At 42.7% G+C, this 18,321-nt stretch overlaps 1 protein-coding gene across 2 annotated transcripts in view; it reads right to left on the bottom strand.

Annotated features, from left to right (window-relative positions):
- The window catches only part of TENM4 (teneurin transmembrane protein 4), a 1,627,060-nt gene that overhangs the window by 138,967 nt on the left and 1,469,772 nt on the right, over positions 1–18,321 (bottom strand). The window lies entirely within an intron of this gene.

Here is an 18,321-nt window from a genome sequence, read left to right as displayed (position 1 = left end):
GAACATGATGCGAGGAACCTGATTATGTTTTTTTTTAAATGGGCCACACAGGGATAGTTAGGTTAAAGCGTTGAGGCACGCTTACTGTGGGTATTGGGGATTAACCGAATGAATCTGCGTAATGCATTCCAAAAAATTGGCGCAGCACGTGAGAAGTTTAGGAGACGGAAGTGGGAAGTTCTGATTATTGAGGATGCTAACCTCAGGTCATTAGCAGAACAGAGGGCACGGGCAGGATGGTAGGCTGATAAGTGAATCTACTGACAGATTCCCTTTAAGGGAAAATTCCACCTCTAAATCACCATTTCGGTGGTCAGGAGTAGAGTCTGTAGTAATTTAGGGTGTTTGGTCAGGGGACTGTATTTGTTTAGGAATCTAGACTGGGGTCTGTATAATTTTGGAGGTCTGGTCAGGGGTCAATATTTCCTTACGGGGTTTTATCTGGAGTGTGTATTTGATTTTGGATCTAATCTATTATACAAATTGCCTCTCCAGAGAAAAAGAGGACTTGAACTCTATAGCGTCACCTATTGGAAGTAGCGATTTTACAAGTCACAATCAACCCTTTAACGAGTCTTGTAATATGACTTAGGATAAAAGCCAAATCAGTATCTCAATTTGCAGACACGGTGTTTCGGGCTGTTGGCCCTCATCAGTGCAAAGCATGAGAACGGATTTAGCTAGGTGAGAGGCTCTGGACTGAGGTCTAAGGGGTAAGGTTTCTCACTCTCACTCTTCACAAGGAGAAACCTTACCCCTTAGACCTGGGTCTAATCTAATAATTTTGGATTTGTAATAATTTAGGGTGTTTGATCAAAGGTCTGAATTTGTTTAGGGATCTAGACTGGGGTCTATATAATTTAGGAGGTCTAATCTGGGGTCCAGTCAGTGGTCTATATTTGGTTAGGAATCTGTATCTGTATACAGAGTTTGTAGTCACTTAGAGGGTCTGGTCAGGAGTCTGAATTTGTTTAGGGATCTAGAATGGAGTCTGTATCATTTAGGGGGTCTGGTCAGTGTTCTGTATTTGTTTAGAGGGTCTGATCTGGGTTCTGTAGTAATTTAGGGTGTTTGGTCAGTGGTCTGTATTTGTCGAGAGATCTACACTGGGGTCTGTATCATTTAGGGGTCTGGTCAGGGCGAGATCCACCAGAGGCTGTTAACATGTTAAATGCCGCTGTCAATCTCCTTTTTTACTGCTTTTGGTCTCTCTTGCAAGCTGCACTTCATTACTGGCTTTAGCTCTTCTAACTCTAGCCCTGCATTCCCCATAGACAACATTATGCTCTTCTTTAGATATGCCCCCTCTTTCCATTTAATATACATGTCTTTTTTTTTCCTTTTTAAACACGTGATTAAGTACTATGCTCATCCATTCTGGACTCTTTAAATGCTTCCCATTCTTCCTTTTCGGAATGGTTATCGATTGAGCGGTGAGAATTTCATTTAGCAAAATCTCCCATCCTTCTTGGACTTTTCTGTCCTTTAGAAGATTCAGGCATTAGACCTTTCCTACCCTCTTTCTGAATCCATTAAAATCTGCCTTTCTGAAGTCCAACCTTAAAGTCTGAGTACTCGCTGGTTTTCTCTTGTAATCCGAAATTCGAGCACAGCATGATCGCTGCCTCCTAAATTCCCAGCCACCTTTACTTCCTAAACCATTTCCTCCCTGTTGGTAAGAATTAGGTCCAAGCTTTTAGATCCTATTATTCTCTCTTCTACATTTTGAAAGATTGAGTTGTCAGCAAGAGAAGATAAGAATATTCTGGACCTATTACTTTTGCCTGAGAGAGATTCCCAACAAATATCTGGATAGTTAAAATCTCCCATGATCGCCACGTCAAACTTTTTTTGAGAACACAAACATCTGATGTAAAAGAGTTCATCCATTTTCTCAGACTGTCCAGGAAGCCTACAGTAAACACCTCCTTTCTGTTCTTCTTTCCTTGTATTCTTAACCAGTTTCTACAGAGCTACCAGTCTCTAAAGCTTGGATCTCTGTGGAGATATAAGTTTTCCTATTATGCAATGCAACACCTTCTCCCTTCTTGTTAATTCTGTTTGTAATAAATAAGTTGTAGCCTTCAAGGTTTGTATTCCAATCATATGTATCATCCCACCAAGTTTCAGTGATGCCTATGACATCGTATCTCTATTCCCATGTTAGTAGCTCCAATATTCCTTGTTTCGCATGCTCTGTACATTTGTATAGACACATTTTAGTTTGTAGTCGGTTATGATATGTACATATGATACTGTCTGCTGAGCTGTGTATCTAAGCCTACATATGATGCTGACTGATAGGCTTAGATTGACAGTTTATGTTTAATCTCTTCTGAGCCACTATATCTAAGCAAATCATGTATGATATTGTCTGCTGAGCCGTGTATCTAATACTGTGCAATGCTGTCTTCTGAGCTCTGTATCTAATCCTATCCTGCGTGATACTGTCTGTTGAGCTGTGTATCTAATCCATCATTTGTTATACTATCTGCTGAGCTATCCATCTAATCCTAACCTGTGTGATACGGTCTGCTGAGCTGTATATCTAATCCAATCATGCCAGGTATGGCCTCAGAAGCCGCACAGTGCTCCCGCCAATATATACACCGATGTGTCACCGGACACAAGGTGTATACGGTGTAGTCAGGGCTGGTTCTTGGTCGGGGCAGCAGGTCCTGTATACTCCATCCATTATAACCTGCTGCCCCTCCATGTCCTCTACATAAATGCTGCAGAGAATACGAGGAGGAAACCAGCAGCTGTAAAAATGAGCCTGACAGAGAGAGACATCTCTCACGACGTGACCACCCTGGCGGTGACAGAACCGCTGCGCAGCGTAGAGGTTTTGTCACATCGTTCCTGGGCTGAGGTAATGCTCGCCGACCTTGTCACGCTTTCCATTAGTCAACAGCAGAATTTCTGCTCCCTGAAGGAAAATTCCTCGTAGCAGAGGTGGTGTATACAGGGTATATACAGCACCCGCTACATCCGAAGTCACAGACGCAGAATCAGCCTCAGTCTATATTAATAAAATGCTTCTAAAATACTACAGATACAAGGATCTACATTGTAGTGGCCCAACAGGCAAGTAACGGTCACCTGGGACCAGCTGATCTCAATGGATAAGCATATTCCTCCTGGTGGCACCCAAAAAAGGAACACTCGCCAAGGCGGACAACATGGGCAGCCATCTTCCATGTGGTTACACACCTGTCATCTGGTTGCCACTCATGCCAAGATCATACCTCCTGGTTAAAATGGTACAGCCAAGGAGACAGGACTGCACAAACCTGATGGTGAAGCTAAATATCTTCTGGTAGCAACCCAGTAATCATTCCTCCTGGTGAGATAATTGAGCAAGCACCTACAAGTGGGTAGCCTTTATGGGAAAGTGGCAAGTCTGTTTGTTGATTTGTAAACAGAACTTTCCATTGATGGCCCAATTACCAACAATCTACCATTTGAGGCCTTTGTTGGTTCCACTGAACAAAGACCTTATTCCGGTGGCCGCAACTGGCAAAGTTCCATCCTTAAAGTGAAAATACACCCGCTGTCTGGTAGCTCAATGGCAATCTCAAACCTCCTGGTGGAAAAGCACTTATAATTTGGTGCTTGTGTGCAGGCAGCTAACCCCAAGTAGCCCAATTGCTAATAACCTGCCCTGGTGGATTCAACAAATAAGATTTGAGTGGGTAATGTCATAGGAAATATGATATAGAATACCAATTGGATAAAACGTAACCTTTATTAGGTCTTACATATAAAATCTGAAAATCAAATAAACAAGAACAATGGAGAAGAGAAACCAAGTGCCAATGTGACCCTCACCAAACACAGAATAGGGAAAACAAATATATACAAAAAATGACAAAGTCACATTCCCCTATATGGAGATAGGGTAGACAAACCATCAAGGCTATTTGCAACCCTCAGTAACTGCAAGCAGTGGTGCTCATATATAGCCAATAAAGTAAGGTCTGTATGTATGACTTGGATCATAGAGCTATAATAACCCAAAGTATTTTCTTAATATGTCATGAGTATGCTCTATATAGATCCAATGCCGCTAGATATAGGTCCTGTATACTATATGTAATGGTGATTATCTCATTAATATACCATTAATAACAGAGCACATCAGCCAAAACAAACACGAAGGCTACAATGTGACCTAGAGCATGTACCAAGCTCATTCAAAGCGGCAGTGACACACACACTGTGCGTCATATGTGACTGTCAGATAACATGGCAGCGTATAGTGTTGTGAATTCTGTGGCAGAATTCACTCCTGTGGTCACAAGTGGTACTTCGGCTGATTCTCTCTGGGATCTTCCGTTTGTGGAGGAAAGTGGTACTGCAGCTTCTGAGTTTCCTCCCTCAGGTGATCTTGTGAGCTCGTTAGCTTCTTCTCTACTTAACTCCACCTGATGCTTTGATCCATGCTTCCTGTCAATGTTCCAGTGTAGGATTTGTTTTTCCCCTGGATCATTCCTGTGGCCTGCTGCTCTGCAAAGCTAAGTTTTGCTTTTGTTATTTTGTTGCTATTTTTCAGTCCAGCTTGCTTTATTGGTTTTTCTCGCCTGCTGGAAGCTCTGAGACGCAGAGGGACCACCTCCGTACCGTTAGTCGGTGCGGAGGGTCTTTTTGTCCCCTCTGCGTGGTTATTTTTAGGTTTTTGTGCTGACCGCAAAGTTATCTTCCCTATCCTCGTTCTGTTCAGCTAGTCGGGCCTCACTTTGCTTAATCTGTTTCATCTCTATGTTTGTGTTTTCATCTTACTCACAGTCATTATATGTGGGGGGCTGCCTTTTCCTTTGGGGAATTTCTCTGAGGCAAGGTAGGCTTAATTTTCTATCTTCAGGACTAGCTAGTTTCTCAGGCTGTGACGAGGCGCCTAGGTTCTGGTCAGGAGCGCTCCATGGCTACCTTTAGTGTGGTTTGATAGGATCAGGGATTGCGGTCTGCAGAGTTCCCACGTCTCAGAGCTCGTTCTATTATTTTGGGTTATTGTCAGATCAGTGTATGTGCTCTCACCTCCATGTCCATTGTGATTCTGAATTGCCTTTCACAACAGTACAGGAAGCCAAAAGTGCTAATGATTCTCAATAGAGGGAAAAAAGAAGTTCTGAGACCATTTTTTTTTCTTTGCACTGTGTTTTGTCTTTTTTTCCCCCTAGACATTTGGGTGGTTCAGGACACAGGTGTAGCAATGGACATTAAAGGTCTGTCTTCATGTGTGGATCAGCTCACGGCAAGAGTTCAAAATATTCAAGATTTTGTGGTTCAGAATTCTTTGCTAGAACCGAGAATTCCTATTCCAGATTTGTTTTTTGGAGATAGAACTAAATTTCTGAGTTTCAAAAATAATTGTAAACAATTTCTGGCTTTGAAACCTCGCTCTTCTGGTGACCCAATTCAACAGGTTAGGATCGTCATTTCTTTTTTGCGCGGCGACCCTCAGGACTGGGCGTTTTCTCTTGCGTCAGGAGATCCTGCATTGAGTAATATCGATGCGTTTTTCCTGGGTTGCTGTACGATGAGCCTAATTCAGTGGATCAGGCAGAAAAAAATTTGCTGGCTCTTTGTCAGGCTCAGGATGAGATAGAGGTATATTGTCAGAAATTTAGAAAGTGGTCAGTGCTCACTCAATGGAATGAATCTGCGCTGGCAGCAATATTCAGAAAGGGTCTCTCTGAAGCCCTTAAGGATGTCATGGTGGGATTTCCTATGCCTGCTGGTCTGAATGAGTCTATGTCTTTGGCCATTTAGATCGGTCGACGCTTGCGTGAGAGTAAATCTGTGCACCCTTTGGCGGTATTACCTGAGCTTAAACCTGAGCCTATGCAGTGTGATAGGACCTTAACCAGAGTTGAACGGCAAGAACATAGACGTCTGAATGGTCTGTGTTTCTACTGTGGTGATTCCACTCATGCTATCTCTGATTGTCCTAAGCGCACTAAGCGGTTCGCTAGGTCTGCCACCATTGGTACTGTACAGTCAAAATTTCTTCTGTCCGTTACCTTGATCTGCTCTTTGTCATCGTATTCTGTCATGGCATTTGTGGATTCAGGCGCTGCCCTGAATTTGATGGATTTGGAATATGCTAAGCGTTGTGGGTTTTTCTTGGAGCCCTTGCAGTGCCCTATTCCATTGAGAGGAATTGATGCTACGCCCTTGGCCAAGAATAAGCCTCAATACTGGACCCAGCTGACCATGTGCATGGCTCCTGCACATCAGGAGGTTATTCGCTTTCTCGTGTTGCATAATCTGCATGATGTAGTCGTGTTGGGGTTGCCATGGCTACAAGCCCATAATCCAGTATTAGATTGGAAATCCATGTCGGTGTCCAGCTGGGGTTATCAGGGGGTACATGGTGATGTTCCATTTCTGTCAATTTCGTCATCCACCCCTTCTGAGGTCCCAGAGTTCTTGTCTGATTACCGGGATGTATTTGATGAGCCCAAGTCCAATACCCTACCTCCGCATAGGGATTGTGATTGTGCTATCAATTTGATTCCTGGTAGTAAATTCCCAAAAGGTCGATTGTTTAATTTGTCCATGCCTGAGCACACCGCTATGCGCAGTTATGTGAAGGAATCCCTGGAGAAGGGGCATATTCGCCCGTCATCGTCGCCATTAGGAGCAGGGTTCTTTTTTGTAGCCAAGAAGGATGGTTCGCTGAGACCTTGTATAGATTACCGCCTTCTTAATAAGATCACGGTTAAATTTCAGTACCCCTTGCCATTGTCATCTGATCTGTTTGCTCGGATTAAGGGGGCTAGTTGGTTCACAAAGATAGATCTTCGTGGTGCGTATAATCTGGTGCGAATTAAGCAAGGCGATGAATGGAAAACTGCATTTAATACGCCCGAGGGTCATTTTGAGTATCTCGTGATGCCGTTCGGACTTGCCAATGCTCCATCAGTGTTTCAGTCCTTTATGCATGACATCTTCCGAGAGTACCTGGATAAATTCCTGATTGTGTACTTGGATGACATTTTGATCTTCTCGGATAATTGGGAGTCTCATGTGAAGCAGGTCAGAACGGTTTTTCAGGTCCTGCGTGCTAATTCTTTGTTTGTGAAGGGATCAAAGTGTCTTTTTGGTGTGCAGAAGGTTTCATTTTTGGGGTTCATCTTTTCCCCTTCTACTATCGAGATGGATCCTGTTAAGGTCCAAGCCATCCATGATTGGACTCAGCCGACATCTCTGAAAAGTCTGCAAAAGTTCCTGGGCTTTGCTAATTTTTATCGTCGATTCATCTGCAATTTTTCTAGTATTGCTAAACCATTGACCGATTTGACCAAGAAGGGTGCTGATGTGGTCAATTGGTCTTCTGCTGCTGTGGAAGCTTTTCAAGAGTTGAAGCGTCGTTTTTCTTCTGCCCCTGTGTTGTGTCAACCAGATGTTTCTCTTCCGTTCCAGGTCGAGGTTGATGCTTCTGAGATTGGAGCAGGGGCTGTTTTGTCACAGAGAGGTTCTGGTTGCTCAGTGATGAAACCATGCGCTTTCTTTTCCAGGAAGTTTTCGCCTGCTGAGCGAAATTATGATGTGGGCAACCGAGAGTTGCTGGCCATGAAGTGGGCATTCGAGGAGTGGCGTCATTGGCTTGAAGGAGCTAAGCATCGCGTGGTGGTATTGACTGATCATAAGAACTTGACTTATCTCGAGTCTGCCAAGCGCTTGAATCCTAGACAAGCTCGTTGGTCGTTGTTTTTTGCCCGTTTTGACTTTGTGATTTCGTACCTTCCGGGCTCTAAAAATGTGAAGACGGATGCTCTGTCTAGGAGTTTTGTACCCGTCTCTCTGGGTTTATCTGAGCCGGCGGGTATCCTCAAGGAAGGAGTAATTGTGTCTGCCATCTCCCCTGATTTGCGGCGGGTGCTGCAAAAATTTCAGGCTAATAAACCTGATCGTTGCCCAGCGGAGAAACTGTTTGTCCCTGATAGGTGGACGAATAGAGTTATCTCTGAACTTCATTGTTCGGTGTTGGCTGGTCATCCTGGAATCTTTGGTACCAGAGAGTTAGTGGCTAGATCCTTTTGGTGGCCCTCTCTGTCGCGGGATGTGCGTACTTTTGTGCAGTCCTGTGGGATTTGTGCTCGGGCTAAGCCCTGCTGTTCTCGTGCCAGTGGGTTGCTTTTGCCCTTGCCGGTCCCGAAGAGGCCCTGGACACATATCTCTATGGATTTTATTTCTGACCTTCCCGTTTCTCAAAAGATGTCAGTCATTTGGGTGGTCTGTGATCGCTTTTCTAAGATGGTCCATCTGGTACCCTTGTCTAAATTGCCTTCCTCCTCTGATTTGGTACCTTTGTTCTTTCAGCATGTGGTTCGGTTGCATGGCATTCCAGAGAATATTGTTTCTGACAGAGGTTCCCAGTTTGTTTCGAGGTTTTGGCGAGCCGTTTGTGGTAGGATGGGCATTGACTTGTCTTTTTCCTCGGCTTTCCATCCTCAGACTAATGGCCAGACCGAGCGAACCAATCAGACCTTGGAAACATATCTGAGGTGCTTTGTTTCTGCTGATCAGGATGACTGGGTGTCCTTTTTGCCTTTGGCTGAGTTCGCCCTTAATAATCGGGCCAGCTCGGCTACCTTGGTTTCACCGTTTTTCTGCAATTCTGGGTTCCATCCTCGTTTCTCTTCTGGACAGGTTGAGTCTTCGGACTGCCCTGGTGTGGATACTGTGGTGGACAGGTTGCAGCAGATTTGGACTCAGGTAGTGGACAATTTGACCTTGTCCCAGGAGAAGGCTCAACTTTTCGCTAATCGCAGACGCCGTGTGGGTCCCCGACTTCGTGTTGGGGATCTGGTTTGGTTATCTTCTCGTCATATTCCTATGAAGGTTTCCTCTCCTAAGTTTAAACCTCGTTTTATTGGTCCGTATAGGATTTCTGAGGTTCTTAATCCTGTGTCTTTTCGTCTGACCCTTCCAGATTCTTTTTCCATACATATTCTGCATACGTATTCCATAGGTCATTGTTGCGGAGATACGTGGCACCTATGGTTCCATCTGTTGAGCCTCCTGCCCCGGTTTTGGTGGAGGGGGAATTGGAGTATATTGTGGAGAAGATTTTGGATTCTCGTGTTTCAAGACGGAAACTCCAGTATCTGGTTAAATGGAAGGGTTATGCTCAGGAAGATAATTCCTGGGTTTTTGCCTCTGATGTCCATGCTCCCGATCTTGTTTGTGCCTTTCATGTGGCTCATCCTGGTCGGCCTGGGGGCTCTGGTGAGGGTTCGGTGACCCCTCCTCAAGGGGGGGTACTGTTGTGAATTCTGTGGCAGAGTTCACTCCTGTGGTCACAAGTGGTACTTCGGCTGATTCTCTCTGGGATCTTCCGTTTGTGGAGGAAAGTGGTACTGCAGCTTCTGAGTTTCCTCCCTCAGGTGATCTGGTGAGCTCGTTAGCTTCTTCTCTACTTAACTCCCCCTGATGCTTTGATCCATGCTTCCTGTCAATGTTCCAGTGTAGGATTTGTTTTTCCCCTGGATCATTCCTGTGGCCTGCTGCTCTGCAAAGCTAAGTTTTGCTTTTGTTATTTTGTTGCTATTTTTCAGTCCAGCTTGCTTTATTGGTTTTTCTCGCCTGCTGGAAGCTCTGAGACGCAGAGGGACCACCTCCGTTCCGTTAGTCGGTGCGGAGGGTCTTTTTGTCCCCTCTGCGGTTATTTTTAGGTTTTTGTGCTGACCGCAAAGTTATCTTCCCTATCCTCGTTCTGTTCAGCTAGTCGGGCCTCACTTTGCTTAATCTGTTTCATCTCTATGTTTGTGTTTTCATCTTACTCACAGTCATTATATGTGGGGGGCTGCCTTTTCCTTTGGGGAATTTCTCTGAGGCAAGGTAGGCTTAATTTTCTATCTTCAGGACTAGCTAGTTTCTCAGGCTGTGACGAGGCGCCTAGGTTCTGGTCAGGAGCGCTCCACGGCTACCTTTAGTGTGGTTTGATAGGATCAGGGATTGCGGTCTGCAGAGTTCCCACGTCTCAGAGCTCGTTCTATTATTTTGGGTTATGGTCAGATCACTGTATGTGCTCTGACCTCCATGTCCATTGTGATTCTGAATTGCCTTTCATAACAGTATAGGAGGCATGTGAGCAAAGAATGTCCATACAAAGTGTTTAGAAAACCAACATCAGAACGGGACCATGCTGCCCGATGAAGCCGATCATGAGCATCCCTCTGTGTGTATCAATACACTTCTGGTTCTTATGGAGAAATAACCTTTGTTGTCAGACACATTAGTGTCAATCTCCATATAGCTCAAAATGATGGATGGATCTCACCCAATGTTGGAGAGCCTGATCCTAACTCTCAAAGGGTGAGACTGCCTCCGCTAGACCGTAGCGTCTCCCGACGCGTTTCGTCCAGATGGACTCATCAGGGGAGTATAAAGACCTGTAGCTGCTGTAACTCATTTTGAGCTATATGGAGATTGACACTAATGTGTCTGACAACAAAGGTTATTTCTCCATAAGAACCAGAATTGTATTGATACACACAGAGGGATGCTCATGATCGGCTTCATGGGGCAGCATGGTCCCGTTCTGATGTTGGTTTTCTAAACACTTTGTATGGACATTCTTTGCTCACATGCCTCCTATACGCTGCCATGTTATCTGACAGTCACATATGACGCACAGTGTGTGTCACTGCCGCTTTGAATGAGCTTGGTACATGCTCTAGGTCACATTGTAGCCTTCGTGTTTGTTTTGGCTGATGTGCTCTGTTATTAATGGTATATTAATGAGATAATCACCATTACATATAGTATACAGGACCTATATCTAGCGGCATTGGATCTATATAGAGCATACTCATGACATATTAAGAAAATACTTTGGGTTATTATAGCTCTATGATCCAAGTCATACATACAGACCTTACTTTATTGGCTATATATGAGCACCACTGCTTGCAGTTACTGAGGGTTGCAAATAGCCTTGATGGTTTGTCTACCCTATCTCCATATAGGGGAATGTGACTGTCATTTTTTGTATATATTTGTTTTCCCTATTCTGTGTTTGGTGAGGGTCACATTGGCACTTGGTTTCTCTTCTCCATTGTTCTTGTTTATTTGATTTTCAGATTTTATATGCAAGACCTAATAAAGATTACGTTTTATCCAATTGCTATTCTATATCATTTTTCTCTTGGATTTGGTACCCAGCTGTAATATAATGTCATAGGAAAGCATACTTAGTATGGTAACCCTCACCTCCAAGTTCTACCTTCCTTGTATTCTCCATGGTGGCCTACTTGGAGATGCTTCTGTCTTCTGGATTGCTCGTTCCTCTTGGTGTCCTCAAAACTCTAAACTCCCTTTGGTCACTACTTCTGCCTCAGATAGGAGACTGCATGAACAGCGATATTTCTTCTGTTAGTCCCCAATGGCAAGCTCATCCCTCTTTGTGGAACAGTGAACAAGTACCTGAAATTTGGTGGGGAATGTCCAAAGTCTATTTGAAGATGGTAACTTTCCCATTGGCGGCTCAATAAACAAGAACAGCCACCTGCAGCCCATGCAATTTCCCAAGAAACAAACATCTTCCTCCTGGTATGTCCCTCGGAAAGCCCACTTCCCTTGGTGGCCACCAAGTGCTACCTCCCATATTGAAATACATCTACTGTCTGGTAGCCCCAATGGTGAACTCATCCTACTTGGTGGGCCCATGGTAAAGTACCTGCAATTTGGTGTCTTCCGTTGGAAAGTGACTATCCTATTTGATGTTTTTGAGCAGGCAGCTTCCCCTTGGTGGCCCAGAGGACAATAACCTGTGGCCCTTGGTGGTTACATTGATAAGCAATTTAATTGACCATGTGCCAGGAAAGCATACTTCGTATGTTGGCCCTCACCTGTCAACATATTGGTACTGGTGGCCCATTTGAGGATGTATGTGCCTTCTGGCTCATTCATTCCACCTGGTAGCCCCCAAAGGACCAGCATAGGCAACACCAGACCATGCATTCAAAAGGCTCAAAAAACAAAACTGCACAATGGAAGCCAAGCAATTTTAATTAGTACGCTTCCAGGTCATGGGGTACGATTTGGTTCATTTTCCCCTAGAAGCGGCCATGTGAATTGTGATTGCAGAAACTGTCTGAAAGCAAAGCTGCTGACTTTGACTATGGCTGCCTTGAGGCCAGGACAGCATCTGGTCAACAATGTCCTCGCTGCCTCGGCAGCACGCCGCGGACCCTCATGTGAGCCGCTCCCCTCACTGGACAGACAGCTGGCACTAAACTCTATATGAATAAAAATAAAATGTACAGCGGACGTGAGATTATCGACTGGAACATGATTTAAGGTCACCGTCTCCTGTGAATAGCGGGGGCCATGTTACCATTTGCCACAGATATGGCTGGCATCACTATACGGTAGGCAAGGATAGGTCATTGTAAGGAACGGACATCGGATACTTATTGGTGACGTTTTAGATATTTATACAAGATGTGGTCAATACCTATATATTAGCACTAAACTGACGGGTTACATTATATGGGCATTGATGTTACTGGCACTGCTATACGCACGGTAATTTGACTGGTACCATTATATAAAGCACTGATGTCAAAAACACTGTCATCACCGGCATTATGTACAGACTGATTTCTCTGGCACTATTATATGGGCACTAACATCATCCTGGTACTATTATATATGTACTGATGTTACTGGTATTATTATATATGCACCGATGTTACTGGTACTGTTATATGGGCACTAATATCATTCTGGTACTATTATATGGGCACTAATATCATCCTAGTACTATTATATGGGCACTAATGTCACTGGTACTATTATATGAGCACTAATATCATCCTAGTACTATTATATGGACACTGATATTCTGGTACTATTATATGGGCACTGATATCATTCTGGTACTATTATATGGGCACTGATATCATTCTGGTACTATTATATGGGCACTGATATCATTCTGGTACTATTATATGGGCAGTGATATCATTCTGGTACTATTATATGGGCACGGATATCATTCTGGTACTATTATATGGGCACTGATATCATTCTGGTACTATTATATGGGCACTGGTATCATTCTGGTACTATTATATGGGCACTGATATCATTCTGGTACTATTATATGGGCACGGATATCATTCTGGTACTATTATATGGGCACTGATATCATTCTGGTACTATTATATGGGCACTGATATCATTCTGGTACTATTATATGGGCACTGGTATCATTCTGGTACTATTATATGGGCACTGATATTCTGGTACTATTATATGGGCACTGATATCATTCTGGTACTATTATATGGACACTGATATTCTGGTACTATTATATGGGCACTGATATCATTCTGGTACTATTATATGGGCACGGATATCATTCTGGTACTATTATATGGGCACGGATATCATTCTGGTACTATTATGGGCACTGATATCATTCTGGTACTATTATATGGGCACAGATATCATTCTGGTACTATTATATGGGCACTGATGTCATTCTGGTACTATTATAAGGGCACTGATATCATTCTGGTACTATTATATGGGCACTGATATTCTGGCACTATTATATGGGCACTGATCATTCTGGTACTATTATATGGGCACTGATATCATTCTGGTACTATTATATGGGCACTGGTATTCTGGTACTATTATATGGGCACTGATATCATTCTGGTACTATTATATGGGCACGGATATCATTCTGGTACTATTATGGGCACTGATATCATTCTGGTACTATTATATGGGCACTGATATCATTCTGGTACTATTATATGGGCACTGATATCATTCTGGTACTATTATATGGGCACTGATATCATTCTGGTACTATTATATGGGCACTGGTATCATTCTGGTACTATTATATGGGCACTGATATCATTCTGGTACTATTATATGGGCACTGATATCATTCTGGTACTATTATATGGGCACTGATATCATTCTGGTACTATTATATGGGCACTGATATTCTGGTACTATTATATGGGCACTGATATCATTCTGGTACTATTATATGGGCACGGATATCATTCTGGTACTATTATATGGGCACTGATATTCTGGTACTATTATATGGGCACTGATATCATTCTGGTACTATTATATGGGCACGGATATCATTCTGGTACTATTATATGGGCACTGATATCATTCTGGTACTATTATATGGGCACTGGTATTCTGGTACTATTATATGGGCACTGATATCATTCTGGTACTATTATATGGACACTGATATTCTGGTACTATTATATGGGCACTGATATCATTCTGGTACTATTATATGGGCACGGATATCATTCTGGTACTATTATATGGACACTGATATTCTGGTACTATTATATGGGCACTGATATCATTCTGGTACTATTATATGGGCACTGATATCATTCTGGTACTATTATATGGGCACGGATATCATTCTGGTACTATTATATGGGCACTGATATCATTCTGGTACTATTATATGGGCACGGATATCATTCTGGTACTATTATATGGGCACTGATATCATTCTGGTACTATTATATGGGCACTGATATCATTCTGGTACTATTATATGGGCACGGATATCATTCTGGTACTATTATATGGGCACTGATATCATTCTGGTACTATTATATGGGCACTGATATCATTCTGGTACTATTATATGGGCACTGGTATCATTCTGGTACTATTATATGGGCACTGATATCATTCTGGTACTATTATATGGGCACTGATATCATTCTGGTACTATTATATGGACACTGATATTCTGGTACTATTATATGGGCACTGATATCATTCTGGTACTATTATATGGGCACGGATATCATTCTGGTACTATTATATGGGCACGGATATCATTCTGGTACTATTATGGGCACTGATATCATTCTGGTACTATTATATGGGCATGGATATCATTCTGGTACTATTATATGGGCACTGATATCATTCTGGTACTATTATATGGGCATGGATATCATTCTGGTACTATTATATGGGCACTGATATCATTCTGGTACTATTATATGGGCACTGATGTCATTCTGGTACTATTATGGGCACTGATATCATTCTGGTACTATTATGGGCACTGATATCATTCTGGTACTATTATATGGGCACTGATATTCTGATACTATTATATGGGCACTGATGTCACTGGCACCATTATATATGCAATGATGTCACTATTCTATGGAAACTGATATGTGCTGCACTTCTATATGCACGGATATGGTTAGTATTACAGGAAGACTTACGACTGGCATCCTCATAATGATAGTATCCGCCATATCAGTACCACCGCACAGCTTAGCTTGATACTATTATGAAGCCACGGACTATGTGGTTGTTGCTACTCCATGGGCACCTCCATGTGGCCTGTGATAATTTAAGGGCAATATTATGACTGGATATAATGATGAGCGAAACTTTTCAAATTCGTCAGCGACCCAAAATTAAACGAAAGCCTCCAACTGCCCTGAAAATACATGTATGATCCTCCAACACCGCTATAAATCAAATCAGTATTATTCTCTTTTCCTCGCACACTAATCTTCTTCACTGCTGTCACACATGATCAGGATGGTTTCTTCAGTGTTTTATGGCTTCCTCTCTCTATGGCCGGGCTGTGAGCTTTGCCGTCCTCTCACTTTTCAGATCCGCCACAAAATAACTGCTGCATTCCCGGTTTCTGCTTTTGTACTGGCTACTACAATCCCTCTTGATTGAATTCGCCGAGTTCATCAATTTCCTAAAAATGTTACAAATTCATTTTGATTTCCATTCTCTCATCTCTACTAGTGGGATTTCTTTTACGACTCTCTACAAATGCTACTTTCCATTTAGACTCCCGGTCGGCGGCTTTCATGAAGGAGCACTCCCACCATGACAATATATTAGACACATATTAAATTACATTAGAGGAGAATGAAGAAGGGCCAATGATTTCTCACACGTCCTCCTCAGCTCATTCCCATGCTCTCATGGAACCTCTACCATCCTATATCACTGATGCTCACTCTTGTGAAACTAAATACACAAAGAAAACCATTGACCTCCGACTGAGAGACAAGAGAACATCCATCCTTCTCTTCATTATGTCCTTATGGCCTCCATCACAATTTGAGTTTCTTTCCACAACTATACAGTTAGGGCCAGAAATATTTGGACAGTGACACAATTTTCGCGAGTTGGGCTCTGCATGCCACCACATTGGATTTGAAATGAAACCTCTACAACAGAATTCAAGTGCAGATTGTAACGTTTAATTTGAAGGGTTGAACAAAAATATCTGATAGAAAATGTAGGAATTGTACACATTTCTTTACAAACACTCCACATTTTAGGAGGTCAAAAGTAATTGGACAAATAAACATAACCCAAACAAAATATTTTTATTTTCAATATTTTGTTGCAAATCCTTTGGAGGCAATCACTGCCTTAAGTCTGGAACCCATGGACATCACCAAACGCTGGGTTTCCTCCTTCTTAATGCTTTGCCAGGCCTTTACAGCCGCAGCCTTCAGGTCTTGCTTGTTTGTGGGTCTTTCCATCTTAAGTCTGGATTTGAGCAAGTGAAATGCATGCTCAATTGTGTTTAGATCTGGAGATTGACTTGGCCATTGCAGAATGTGCCACTTTTTGGCACTCATGAACTCCTGGGTAGCTTTGGCTGTATGCTTGGGGTCATTGTCCATCTGTACTATGAAGCGCCGTCCAATCAACTTTGCAGCATTTGGCTGAATCTGGGCTGAAAGTATATCCCGGTACACTTCAGAATTCATCCGGCTACTCTTGTCTGCTCTTATGTCATCAATAAACACAAGTGACCCAGTGCCATTGAAAGCCATGCATGCCCATGCCATCACGTTGCCTCCACCATGTTTTACAGAGGATGTGGTGTGCCTTGGATCATGTGCCGTTCCCTTTCTTCTCCAAACTTTTTTCTTCCCATCATTCTGGTACAGGTTGATCTTTGTCTCATCTGTCCATAGAATACTTTTCCAGAACTGAGCTGGCTTCTTGAGGTGTTTTCCTGTCTATTTTTGGTATTGATGAATGGTTTGCATCTAGATGTGAACCCTTTGTATTTACTGTCATGGAGTCTTCTCTTTACTGTTGACTTAGAGACAGATACACCTACTTCACTGAGAGTGTTCTGGACTTCAGTTGATGTTGTGAACGGGTTCTCCTTCACCAAATTAAGTATGCGGCGATCATCCACCACTGTTGTCATCCGTGGACGCCCAGGCCTTTTTGAGTTCCCAAGCTCACCAGTCAATTCCTTTTTTTCTCAGAATGTACCCAACTGTTGATTTTGCTACTCCAAGCATGTCTGCTATCTCTCTGATGGATTTTTTCTTTTTTTTCAGCCTCAGGATGTTCTGCTTCACCTCAATTGAGAGTTCCTTTGACCGCATGTTGTCTGCTCACAGCAACAGCTTTCAAATGCAAAACCACACACCTGGAATCCACCCCTGACCTTTTAACTACTTCATTGATTACAGGTTAACGAGGGAGACGCCTTCAGAGTTAATTGCAGCCCTTAGAGTCCATTGTCCAATTACTTTTGGTCCCTTGAAAAAGAGATGCATTACAGAGCTATGATTCCTAAACCCTTTCTCCGATTTGGATGTGGAAACTATCATATTGCAGCTGGGAGTGTGCACTTTCAGCCCATATTATATATATAATTGTATTTCTGAACATGTTTTTGTAAACAGCCAAAATAACAAAACTTGTGTCACTGTCCAAATATTTCTGGCCCTAACTGTATAATAAAGTCACACCACCAGAGGCGTTCCTAAGCACAAATTAAGGTAATATTTCAGGAAATTTGCAAACATTTAGAAAATTTGTGGCTACATTCTTCCAAAAACAGTGACTCAACTGTCCATGGGTTAGATCTGCATTGCCAGACCAACGTCAATAAAGTGAATGGAACCGAGACAGGTGTCGTGCTGTTACTTCAAGAAAATAGTCCTGTTTTACTAATCTCGGACAACCCCCTTCAGGAAAAATAATCCAGTATGACCATAAGTAGTCAAAAAACTTATGACTTTGACTAAGATCTGACATGATCGAAACGCGTCGCATATTCTTCTGTACCTAAACATTTGCACAATAGCAAGGAATTATGGAATTGAAGGAATTTTAATGAATGAATAAAGAAACATTGTTTTATGGAGCCGGAACGCTTTCTTTTTGTTGCTGTAGTCAAAAAGCTCCCTACGGGACTCCCGAGCCTCAAGAAAGGGTGAAGAAGATTTTCCATAATGATGCTTCATCCAAACATCTCAGAACCATAAA

The sequence above is a fragment of the Ranitomeya imitator genome, chromosome 3 (genome assembly GCF_032444005.1).
Source record: "Ranitomeya imitator isolate aRanImi1 chromosome 3, aRanImi1.pri, whole genome shotgun sequence".
NCBI classification, from domain to species: Eukaryota; Metazoa; Chordata; class Amphibia; order Anura; family Dendrobatidae; genus Ranitomeya; species Ranitomeya imitator.
The sequence above is the reverse complement of the archived record's forward strand: the minus strand, read 5'-3'. Positions and strand labels throughout refer to the sequence as shown.